This window comes from Mobula hypostoma, chromosome 5 (assembly GCF_963921235.1).
Source record: "Mobula hypostoma chromosome 5, sMobHyp1.1, whole genome shotgun sequence".
Taxonomy (NCBI): Eukaryota; Metazoa; Chordata; class Chondrichthyes; order Myliobatiformes; family Myliobatidae; genus Mobula; species Mobula hypostoma.
Window position 1 is genome coordinate 16,335,266 of NC_086101.1, and position 12,167 is coordinate 16,347,432.

General features: G+C 45.1%; 1 protein-coding gene across 1 annotated transcript in view; it reads left to right on the forward strand.

The window, feature by feature from the left end:
- Positions 1 to 11,585: 11,585 nt before the first annotated feature.
- The window catches only part of LOC134346463 (C-type mannose receptor 2-like), a 66,600-nt gene continuing 66,018 nt past the window's right edge, over positions 11,586 to 12,167 (forward strand). Inside the window, exon 1 of the mRNA XM_063047831.1 lies at positions 11,586 to 11,706. The gene's annotated coding sequence lies outside the window, so the exon portion shown is untranslated. The remainder of the gene's footprint in view (positions 11,707 to 12,167) is intronic.

Consider the following 12,167-nt stretch of genomic DNA (forward strand, 5'->3'; position numbering starts at 1 on the left):
GCACCCCCATCGTGGAAAAACATGTCTTTCATACGTTAACGTGACAAAAATGATTCTGCTTTAAATTTTCATTTGTCTTTAATGTGAGGTTATCCACTTTGGTGGCAAGAACAGGAAAACAGATTATTATCTGAATGGTGGCCGATTAGGAAAAGAGGAGATGCAATGAGACCTGGGTGTCATTGTACACCAGTCATTGAAAGTGGGCATGCAGGTGGTGAAAAAGGCGAACGGTATGCTGGCATTTATAGAAAGAGGATTCGGGTACAGGAGCAGGGAGGTACTACAGCAGTTGTACAAGGCTTTGGTGAGACCACACCTGGAGTATTGTGTGCAGTTTTGGTCCCCTAATCTGAGGAAAGACATCCTTGCCATAGAGGGAGTACAAAGAAGGTTCACCAGATTGTTTCCTGGGATGGCAGGACTTTCATATGAAGAAAGACTGGATCGACTAGGCTTCTACGCGCTGGAATTTAGAAGATTGAGGAGGGATCTTATTGAAACGTATAAAATTCTAAAGGGATTGGACAGGCTAGATGCAGGAAGATTGTTCCCGATGTTGGGGAAGTCCAGAACGAGGAGTCACAGTTTAAGGATAAAGGGGAAGCCTTTTAGGACTGAGATGAGGAAAAACTTCTTCACACAGAGAGTGGTGAATCTGTGGAATTCTCTGCCACAGGAAACAGTTGCGTCCAGTTCATTGGCTGTATTTAAGAGGGAGTTAGATATGGCCCTTGTGGCTAAAGGGATCAGGGGGTATGGAGAGAAAGCAGGTACAGGGTTCTGAGTTGGATTATCAGCCATGGTCATACTGAATGGCGGTGCAGGCTCGAACCGAATGGCCTACCCCTGCACCTATTTTCTATGTTTCTATGTTTCTAAGTTTAATCCTAGCTTACCTAGTTCCCATGCTCTGTACAGCAGCTTCGATATCAATGTGATCCTTGAGCTTGATAGTTTGTAGCAAGAGTTGGAATATCTGGTTCAAGTTGTGACAGTGAAAGCCTTAAGTCCCCATGCGTAACAAAGGCCAAGCGGATTCTGTTTTTTTGTGAATATGTACTTCACTGCACTGAAGCCTCTGTCTCTTTCAGGTAGGAGGATGGAAATACAATGAAGAGCAGTTTAGTTCTTCTCCAAAGACTAGGAAACTTCGCATGACAGTGTAGCCACATACCACAAAAGCTGACATTTTTGAAAAGCATTCTTGCTTCATCATTCTGAATTTTGATAATTTCTTCTTGCAAGCTCTCATCCTGTTCTTCCACCTTGCAAAGAAATAGGTTAATTACTCAGTCTGGAATTTCCAGATCATTCAAATCCTTGAATCGTTTCAGTGAGTGCAGGTATAAGCAGTACTCTTGCAAATCATCATCTGTGAAAGAGAGTGCCATATTTCCCATGCAGGGAAACTGTGAGAACATTTTTCTCCCAATGTTTTGCTTATATATTTCCAATTTTCCAACAAAAGTGAACACTACCCTTACACTTCCTCCCTCACCACCATTCAGGGCCACAGACAGTCCTTCCAGGTGAGGCGACACTTCACCCGTGAGTCTACTGGTGTGATATATTGTGTACAGTGCTCCTGGTGTGGCCTTTTATATATTGGTGAGACCCGACGCAGACTGGGAGACTGTTTCGCTGAACACCTACGCTCTGTCTGCCAGAGGAAGTAGGATGTCCTAGTGGCCACACATTTTAATTCCACATCCCATTCCCATTCTGATATGTCTATCCACGGCCTCCTCTACTGTTGAGATGAAGCCACACTCAGGTTGGAGGAACAACACCTTATTTTCCATCTGGGTAGCCTCCAACCTGATGGCATGAACATCGACTTCTCTAACTTCCGTTAACCTCCTTCCCTTCTTACCCCATCCCTAATTTTTAATTTTTTTTTTCTTTCTCTTTCTCTCTCACAATAACTCCTTGCCTGTTCTCCACCTTCCTCTGGTGCTCCCCTCCCCCTTTCTTTCTTCCAAGGACTTCCGTCCTATGATACTCCCCCTTCTCTAGCCTTGTATCCCTTTTGCCAATCAACTTCCCAGCTCTTGGCTTCATCCCTCCCCCTCCTATCTTCTCCTATCATTTCGAGTCATCCCCTCCCCCTCTCACTTTCAAATCTGTTACTATCTCCTTTTTCCGTTAGTCCTGATTAAGGGTCTCGATCCGAAACATCAACTGTACTTCTTCCTACCGATGCTGCCTGGCCTGCTGCGTTCGACCAGCATTTTGTGTGTGTTGCTTGAATTTCCAGCATCTGCAGATTTTCTGGTATTCACAGCACTTTTTGCCATGATTAAATTGAAATTCTTATCCAGCAGTTTTATATTTAGAAAGTTCATTTTGTTATACAGATTGGCTAGATATGCCACATTTCCCATGGAAGTTCAATCTTGTTTCCCAAGCTCTTGTCGAGTTTGAGCAAAAATTCAACCACAGATGTCAAAAAGATCAAAGAAACGTTTTAAGCAGCAGCTTTTTGACAGCCAACGCACTTCAGTGTGAAGAAGTAAGCATTCAAACGCCTCATTGTTGGCATAATTGTTGGAACAGACTGCTGTGAGCTTTAATTTTGTGGATAGCAAATATTACAAGAGTCATACTTGAAAAATGTCACGAGCTGAGGTTTTTGACTGTGAAATGTTGACAATGGATTGCAAACCAACTTGGAATTTCTTCTTTCATAGATGCCACGACCTGTCATATCTGGTGCTACATCTGTTGCACAAGAAATCATGTTCCTAATTGGAATATCTTTATGCTCAATAGAGATTTTGAGCTCATCGTAGATTGATTCTCCGTTGATATTTGTTTTAACTTTTTACAGAAGACAATCTCTTCATGAATTTTTCTATTTTTGATAAACCGTACATGTGCCATTAGCAATGCCTCATTGTCTCACACAGCTGACTCATTCAGTTGTATCCCAACTTCTATTTTTTTGTAACTCTGTGCATAGTTGATTCTCAATGTCTTCAGTCATTTCGTCAATAGAAAAAGCTACAGAGTTTTTACTCAGAGGAATTGATGTTAAAATACTGGTATCGATTTTGAGGGGCTGGCTGGTGGTGTAATGGCATCAGCGCTGGACTTCAAGGCAGATGATCCCGAGTTCGAACCCAGCCGGGTCCCAACCTGGGCAGCAGCATCATCTGTGCGGGAGAAAGGCCTGGCAATCCACTTCCTTAAGGTCCATGAGGTCGTGAAGAGTCAGACTCGACTAAACGACAAAACAACATCGATTTTGAGAACAGTGAATCCGAATCAGGTTTATTATCACCAGCATGTGTTGTGAAATTTGTTAACTTAGCAGCAGTAGTTCAATGCAATGCATAATGTAGAAGAAAATAAGTAAAAAAAATGAGTAAATAAATAAGTAACTCAATTGCTTATTGCATTACTGAGCGCTTCTTATACAGCAGGCATTATTAATCTTTGCCAATTGTATGAGATTTCCCGCACTTTGCTTTCATTTTGGAAATAAGGCCACTCTCAAGGTCACTTTTAGGTTTCTTGGCAAATGACTCGAGTGTGCAATGCTTTCCAAATGCTTCTTTCATCTTCCGGAGCTGAGTAATGCCATAAATAGCCTTTTCAGGGTATCTTTTACAGAGGTGTTCCTGCAATCTTGATGGTTTCGTGGCTTCATTAGACAGTACAGTGTTACAAATAAGACACATGGGGCATTGCTGATCTGATGGGAGCGGAATAAAACGATACTCCAGATATGTAACACTGTATTGATGCACTTTTTGTAGTTTCTGATTCTTGGCAGGATTAGAATTAAGGGCTTCAACATCTTCGGACTCATAGTGATCGTGCCGTAACGTATTTATCCATCATTAATAGGCTAAATTAAAATATAAAAATGAACACAAACTGGGAATGCCTATCAGATGTTGATGACGGCAGTGCGTTGACAGAGAGGGAAGGATGGTAGTGGTATGCAAAGGAACGGCGAGGGGAAGATAAAGATGGTCACAGCTGTGAAAATTACGTTGACAAGGATTCAGATTGGAATCTGAATGGTAGTCTGGATAGACCTTGTGTTCAGCAAGTTACCTTTATACTATTCCAGTTAACATGATTGACCAATCACGTAAGGCCTCATAATCCCCTAAGATGGATCTTGACCGCACATATGAAGCCGAGATCATTTTGTACACCCCAAGAGGAATCCACAGGGTCAGCAGGTTCACTGATTGGCTCCATTTCACCGTTTGGTTCCAGCCAGTGCTATATCGTTGCATAATCTGTCTTCTGTCGATCTGCAGGGAAAGTTGAGAGGGTGTACTTGACTTACAAGCTGTTAAATTGGATGAACTCATTCCGTGCTACGCATCAAGGGGAACAGTTGGGCACCCAGATTGCTAATTTATGCATCCCCAGTAATGTCTGTTTGGTTGGTAAGCTCGGATGAGACTGCTGAGTTTCAGATGCGTTGTGGTGACAAGTGTTCACCACCTGCAGAGCTGTGGCTCTTCCTGTGTCCCAGTGCCTCATCCTATGTTCTGCAACTGCCTGCTCCGCTAATGGACAGTCAGGTCTCGTGCAACAAGTTAGGGTGCCGCTTACCGCCCCCAACAAGAATCTTGAACGCCTCCTGACAACTTTTATTTCCCCTAACGCCCCCTTAGGACACGTAACTACCCCCATTGGGAATCACTGGCATGGTACTATTGGAGCTCCAGTGACTCAGGGTGAACTCCCATCACTGTCTGCAAGGAGTCTGCTCGTTCTCTCTGTGACCACGTGGGTTTCTTCTGGATACTCTGCTTTCCTACCACAGTCCAAAGACGTGCAGGTCAGGGTCTGTGAGTTGTAGACATGTTATGTTGGTACAGGTCAGGGTCTGTGAGTTGTAGACATGTTATGTTGGTGCAGGTCAGGGTCTGTGAGTTGTAGGCATGTTATGTTGGTGCAGGTCAGGGTCTGTGAGTTGTAGACATGTTATGTTGGTACAGGTCAGGGTCTGTGAGTTGTAGACATGTTATGTTGGTACAGGTCAGGGTCTGTGAGTTGTAGGCATGTTATGTTGGTACAGGTCAGGGTCTGTGAGTTGTAGGCATGTTATGTTGGTACAGGTCAGGGTCTGTGAGTTGTAGACATGTTATGTTGGTACAGGTCAGGGTCTGTGAGTTGTAGACATGTTATGTTGGTACAGGTCAGGGTCTGTGAGTTGTAGGCATGTTATGTTGGTACAGGTCAGGGTCTGTGAGTTGTAGGCATGTTATGTTGGTACAGGTCAGGGTCTGTGAGTTGTAGACATGTTATGTTGGTACAGGTCAGGGTCTGTGAGTTGTAGGCATGTTATGTTGGTACAGGTCAGGGTCTGTGAGTTGTAGGCATGTTATGTTGATACAGGTCAGGGTCTGTGAGTTGTAGACATGTTATGTTGGTACAGGTCAGGGTCTGTGAGTTGTAGGCATGTTATGTTGATGCAGGTCAGGGTCTGTGAGTTGTAGACATGTTATGTTGATACAGGTCAGGGTCTGTGAGTTGTAGACATGTTATGTTGGTGCAGGTCAGGGTCTGTGAGTTGTAGGCATGTTATGTTGGTGCAGGTCAGGGTCTGTGAGTTGTAGACATGTTATGTTGGTACAGGTCAGGGTCTGTGAGTTGTAGGCATGTTATGTTGGTGCAGGTCAGGGTCTGTGAGTTGTAGACATGTTATGTTGATGCAGCTCAGGGTCTGTGAGTTGTAGACATGTTATGTTGGTACAGGTCAGGGTCTGTGAGTTGTAGGCATGTTATGTTGATACAGGTCAGAGTCTGTGAGTTGTAGACATGTTATGTTGGTACAGGTCAGGGTCTGGGAGTTGTAGACATGTTATGTTGATACAGGTCAGGGTCTGTGAGTTGTAGGCATGTTATGTTGGTGCAGGTCAGGGTCTGTGAGTTGTAGACATGTTATGTTGGTACAGGTCAGGGTCAGTGAGTTGTAGGCATGTTATGTTGGTGCAGGTCAGGGTCTGTGAGTTGTAGACATGTTATGTTGATGCAGGTCAGGGTCTGTGAGTTGTAGACATGTTATGTTGGTACAGGTCAGGGTCTGTGAGTTGTAGGCATGTTATGTTGATACAGGTCAGGGTCTGTGAGTTGTAGGCATGTTATGTTGGTGCAGGTCAGGGTCTGTGAGTTGTAGACATGTTATGTTGGTGCAGGTCAGGGTCTGTGAGTTGTAGGCATGTTATGTTGGTGCAGGTCAGGGTCTGTGAGTTGTAGACATGTTATGTTGGTACAGGTCAGGGTCTGTGAGTTGTAGACATGTTATGTTGGTGCAGGTCAGGGTCTGTGAGTTGTAGACATGTTATGTTGGTACAGGTCAGGGTCTGTGAGTTGTAGACATGTTATGTTGGTACAGGTCAGGGTCTGTGAGTTGTAGACATGTTATGTTGGTACAGGTCAGGGTCTGTGAGTTGTAGACATGTTATGTTGGTACAGGTCAGGGTCTGTGAGTTGTAGACATGTTATGTTGATGCAGGTCAGGGTCTGTGAGTTGTAGGCATGTTATGTTGGTGCAGGTCAGGGTCTGTGAGTTGTAGACATGTTATGTTGGTGCAGGTCAGGGTCTGTGAGTTGTAGTCATGTTATGTTGGTGCAGGTCAGGGTCTGTGAGTTGTAGACATGTTATGTTGGTACAGGTCAGGGTCTGTGAGTTGTAGGCATGTTATGTTGGTACAGGTCAGGGTCTGTGAGTTGTAGACATGTTATGTTGGTACAGGTCAGGGTCTGTGAGTTGTAGACATGTTATGTTGGTACAGGTCAGGGTCTGTGAGTTGTAGACATGTTATGTTGGTACAGGTCAGGGTCTGTGAGTTGTAGGCACGTTATGTTGGTACAGGTCAGGGTCTGTGAGTTGTAGACATGTTATGTTGGTACAGGTCAGGGTCTGTGAGTTGTAGACATGTTATGTTGGTACAGGTCAGGGTCTGTGAGTTGTAGACATGTTATGTTGGTACAGGTCAGGGTCTGTGAGTTGTAGGCATGTTATGTTGGTACAGGTCAGGGTCTGTGAGTTGTAGACATGTTATGTTGGTGCAGGTCAGGGTCTGTGAGTTGTAGACATGTTATGTTGGTACAGGTCAGGGTCTGTGAGTTGTAGGCATGTTATGTTGGTGCAGGTCAGGGTCTGTGAGTTGTAGACATGTTATGTTGGTACAGGTCAGGGTCTGTGAGTTGTAGGCATGTTATGTTGGTGCAGGTCAGGGTCTGTGAGTTGTAGACATGTTATGTTGATGCAGGTCAGGGTCTGTGAGTTGTAGACATGTTATGTTGGTACAGGTCAGGGTCTGTGAGTTGTAGGCATGTTATGTTGATACAGGTCAGAGTCTGTGAGTTGTAGACATGTTATGTTGGTACAGGTCAGGGTCTGTGAGTTGTAGACATGTTATGTTGATACAGGTCAGGGTCTGTGAGTTGTAGGCATGTTATGTTGGTGCAGGTCAGGGTCTGTGAGTTGTAGACATGTTATGTTGGTACAGGTCAGGGTCTGTGAGTTGTAGGCATGTTATGTTGGTGCAGGTCAGGGTCTGTGAGTTGTAGACATGTTATGTTGATGCAGGTCAGGGTCTGTGAGTTGTAGACATGTTATGTTGGTACAGGTCAGGGTCTGTGAGTTGTAGGCATGTTATGTTGATACAGGTCAGGGTCTGTGAGTTGTAGGCATGTTATGTTGGTGCAGGTCAGGGTCTGTGAGTTGTAGACATGTTATGTTGGTGCAGGTCAGGGTCTGTGAGTTGTAGGCATGTTATGTTGGTGCAGGTCAGGGTCTGTGAGTTGTAGACATGTTATGTTGGTACAGGTCAGGGTCTGTGAGTTGTAGACATGTTATGTTGGTGCAGGTCAGGGTCTGTGAGTTGTAGACATGTTATGTTGGTACAGGTCAGGGTCTGTGAGTTGTAGACATGTTATGTTGGTACAGGTCAGGGTCTGTGAGTTGTAGACATGTTATGTTGGTGCAGGTCAGGGTCTGTGAGTTGTAGACATGTTATGTTGGTACAGGTCAGGGTCTGTGAGTTGTAGACATGTTATGTTGATGCAGGTCAGGGTCTGTGAGTTGTAGGCATGTTATGTTGGTGCAGGTCAGGGTCTGTGAGTTGTAGACATGTTATGTTGGTGCAGGTCAGGGTCTGTGAGTTGTAGGCATGTTATGTTGGTGCAGGTCAGGGTCTGTGAGTTGTAGACATGTTATGTTGGTACAGGTCAGGGTCTGTGAGTTGTAGGCATGTTATGTTGGTACAGGTCAGGGTCTGTGAGTTGTAGACATGTTATGTTGGTACAGGTCAGGGTCTGTGAGTTGTAGACATGTTATGTTGGTACAGGTCAGGGTCTGTGAGTTGTAGGCATGTTATGTTGATACAGGTCAGGGTCTGTGAGTTGTAGACATGTTATGTTGGTACAGGTCAGGGTCTGTGAGTTGTAGACATGTTATGTTGGTACAGGTCAGGGTCTGTGAGTTGTAGACATGTTATGTTGGTACAGGTCAGGGTCTGTGAGTTGTAGGCATGTTATGTTGGTACAGGTCAGGGTCTGTGAGTTGTAGACATGTTATGTTGGTGCAGGTCAGGGTCTGTGAGTTGTAGACATGTTATGTTGGTGCAGGTCAGGGTCTGTGAGTTGTAGACATGTTATGTTGGTATAGGTCAGGGTCTGTGAGTTGTAGACATGTTATGTTGGTACAGGTCAGGGTCTGTGAGTTGTAGGCATGTTATGTTGATGCAGGTCAGGGTCTGTGAGTTGTAGACATGTTATGTTGGTGCAGGTCAGGGTCTGTGAGTTGTAGACATGTTATGTTGATGCAGGTCAGGGTCTGTGAGTTGTAGACATGTTATGTTGGTGCAGGTCAGGGTCTGTGAGTTGTAGGCATGTTATGTTGGTGCAGGTCAGGGTCTGTGAGTTGTAGACATGTTATGTTGGTACAGGTCAGGGTCTGTGAGTTGTAGGCATGTTATGTTGGTACAGGTCAGGGTCTGTGAGTTGTAGGCAGGCTATGTTGGTGCAGGAAGCATGGCGATACTTGTGGGCCCCCACCCCCAGTACATATTCAGGTGGTGACAACTGTTGAGCTGGGTGATGCATTTCACTGTATATTTCAATGTACGTGTGACAAATAAAGCTAATCTTTCTTTTTCCTTAATCTGCCAACTCCTACTGGTGCCTTCTGGAAGAGTGCCAATAGGTAAACACAAAGCTGAACAGAGGGCCATAGAGATACAGCATAGAAACAAGCCCTTCGGCCCACTGGGTCCCTGCTATCTGTGATCCATACATTTACACTGCTCCTACAGCAATCCCATTTTATTTTCCCACATTCTCACCTGAAACCTTCCCCCCTCCCCCATCCCCTGCCCAGTTTCTACCACATCAGCACTCCGGGGAAAATTTACAGTGGCTACTAACTAATTTAATGACCTACACCTCTTTGAGAAGTCGTAACTTCATTAAACTAACTCAAAGGAAGACATGGGAGTCCAAAACGTGAGTCTAACTTGGTGTTTACTTTAAGTGAGGTGCACGTATCACGTGGTAGCGTGATAACGTATGCCATTCACCTATTTATATATAATGAATGACTACAGAGAAAATTTATAAGGATGGTGCTGGGTTTGGAGGACCTGAGTTATAAGGAAAGATTGAATAGGTTTGGACTTTATTCCCTGGAGTGTTGAAGAATGAGGGGAGGTTTGATAGAGTTATACAAAATGATGAGGGGTATAGATAGGGTTAATGCAAGCAGGCTTTTGCAACTGAGGTTGGGTGGAATTACAACCAGAGGTCATGGGTTAAGGGTGAAGGGTGAAAAGTTGAGGGGGAACATGAGGGAGAACTTTTTCACTCAGAGGGTCTTGAGAGTGTGGACTGAGCTGCCAACACAAGTGGTGCATGTGAGCTCGATTTCAACATTTGATCAAAGTTTGGATTGGTACATGGATGGTAGGGGTATGGAGGGCTCTGGTCCTGGTGCAGGTTGATGGGAGGAGGCAGCTTAAATGATTTTGGCATGGACTAGATGGGCTGAAGGGCCTATTTCTTTCTGTACTTTTCTGTGACTCTATGAATTCTTAATCAATTAATATATACATGTACAAGATTACTCAAATATTACTGAAATATTAAATACACAACGGGGGAAACAGGAGTATCTTTGGGAATACCATGCGGTCACAGGGAGAACATGCAAATTCCATGCAGATGGAGGTCAGGGTTAAACCGGGTACTCTTGGTGGTGTAAGGTAGCAACGCTCTCTGCTCTACTTCCGTGCTACCCTTGTGTACATGTATTCACATCCACGTATCCACCCATATAGATGCACCGTGGAGAGCATCCTATTGTTGCTTGGTTTGGCAGCTGCTTTGAACATGACCACAAGACACCATAGCTCCAGCTCGACACATCATGGAAACCAGCCTCCTCATCGTGGACTCTGTCTATAGATTTCGTTGCCTTGGTATTATTGTAACCCACCCAGCCTGAACGTTCTTCCCCCTCCCGTCAAGCAGGAGATACAAGATCCCGAAAGCACGTACCACCAGGCTGAAGGACAGCTTCTACTGAGGCAAAGCAATTAATGCCACGGTATTACAGCTCAGGGGCGATGCAGTTTGCAATTCATTTCCGGCATCCTCTGTAAGAAACTTGGTATGTTCTTCCCGCGCGCGCGCGCGCGCGTGCGTGCGTGTGTGTGTGTCTGTGTGTGTAGGCTTCCTCCGGGCTTGCTGGTTCCTTCCCACAGTGTAAGGATCTACCGGTTAGTCGGTGCATTGTCCTGTGAGTAGGCTGGGGTTAAATAAGTGGGTTGCTGGTCTGCACAGCTCTAAGGTCCAGAAGGGGCTGTTCCACTCTGTTTCTCTAAATAAAAAAAAATAAATCAATACTCTGGTGTTAAGTTGCAGCTTCATAAAACTCTAGTTAGGCTGTATTTGGAGTGTTGCATTCAATTCGTGTTGCCCCATTAGAGGGCCTATTAAGTTTTAGGATGTACTCCTGATCTCACTTTGTCAAGGCCTTGCTCCTTATTGATCGCCTTCACTACGTTTCTCTGCAACTCCCACACTTCATTCTGCATTCTTTTGCTGTTTTTCCCTTGTGCTGCTGCGATGAAATGGTCTGTATGGATGGAATTCAAAACAAATGTTTTCACTGTGCCTAGTTACAATGTGACACTGATAAAGAGTTTTTTCCATTTCCGGTGCAGATAGACAAAGCAGGGTAGTCCATGATTAAGCCTCGAGCAGATACTCAGACATGAGACAGAAACTGCTGTACAGTGTGTTCTGTTGCCAGTGTGGGCCACAATCAGGAAAGTATCAGCTGCAGAGTACAGTCCGTTCTGTTCAAGGACTGACAGAGCACTGAGCACCATGGTGTGCTGGGGCGTCACCCACACATCCCCTTTCAAAACGTCCCATCCTTCCTTACTCTTGACCGGCCTGTTGCTCCTCCCCTCTGCTTAGAGAAAGGAGCTGGGGGTGGGGGTTGACCTCTAGAGGGTGGATTCACAGAGCCAGAGATCAGGGCGTTTTTCTCGGACGGGCTGGGAGGAGTCCGAAGGCCACGAGAGGACGTGTGCACTGCCATTGCTTCCGGCTAAATTCCCACCCTAGATGTGCGTTGTCCTGGCATTACCAGGCAGCGTGCTCCTACCAGAGTGAAAGAGGGCAGTCAAGGCGAGGAGGAATCGATTGTTCTCAATCCAGGTCAGTGTTAAACGACCCTTAACGAGCAGCACGAACAAATCGCTAGAAGAACTCTGCAGGTCAGGCGGCATCTATGGAGAGGAATAAACAATCGATGTTTAGGGCTGAGACCTTTCTTCAGGGCTGATGAAGGATTTCTGGCATCTGAGGAATCTCTTGTGGTCATAAACAGTCATATCTGTTAGCCAGTGTTCTTTTGTGACTGAAGTCCCGTCTTTGAAAGGAGATGTGTCAAACATTACAGTGGACATAAGTCAATTGTATTGACCGTGTATTGGAAGTCAGAAAGTGATGAGAGTTTAAGCAAATCAGGAAGGTCATTGAAGGTCTAAATTGGTTCACGGTGATATTCTCAAATTAAATTGCATGTGGAACAGTACACAGTTAATATACTATATACTACCTTGCCTGCAAGAAAATGAATCTCAAGGTCGTATATAGTTTCTTTTATGTACTTGAAA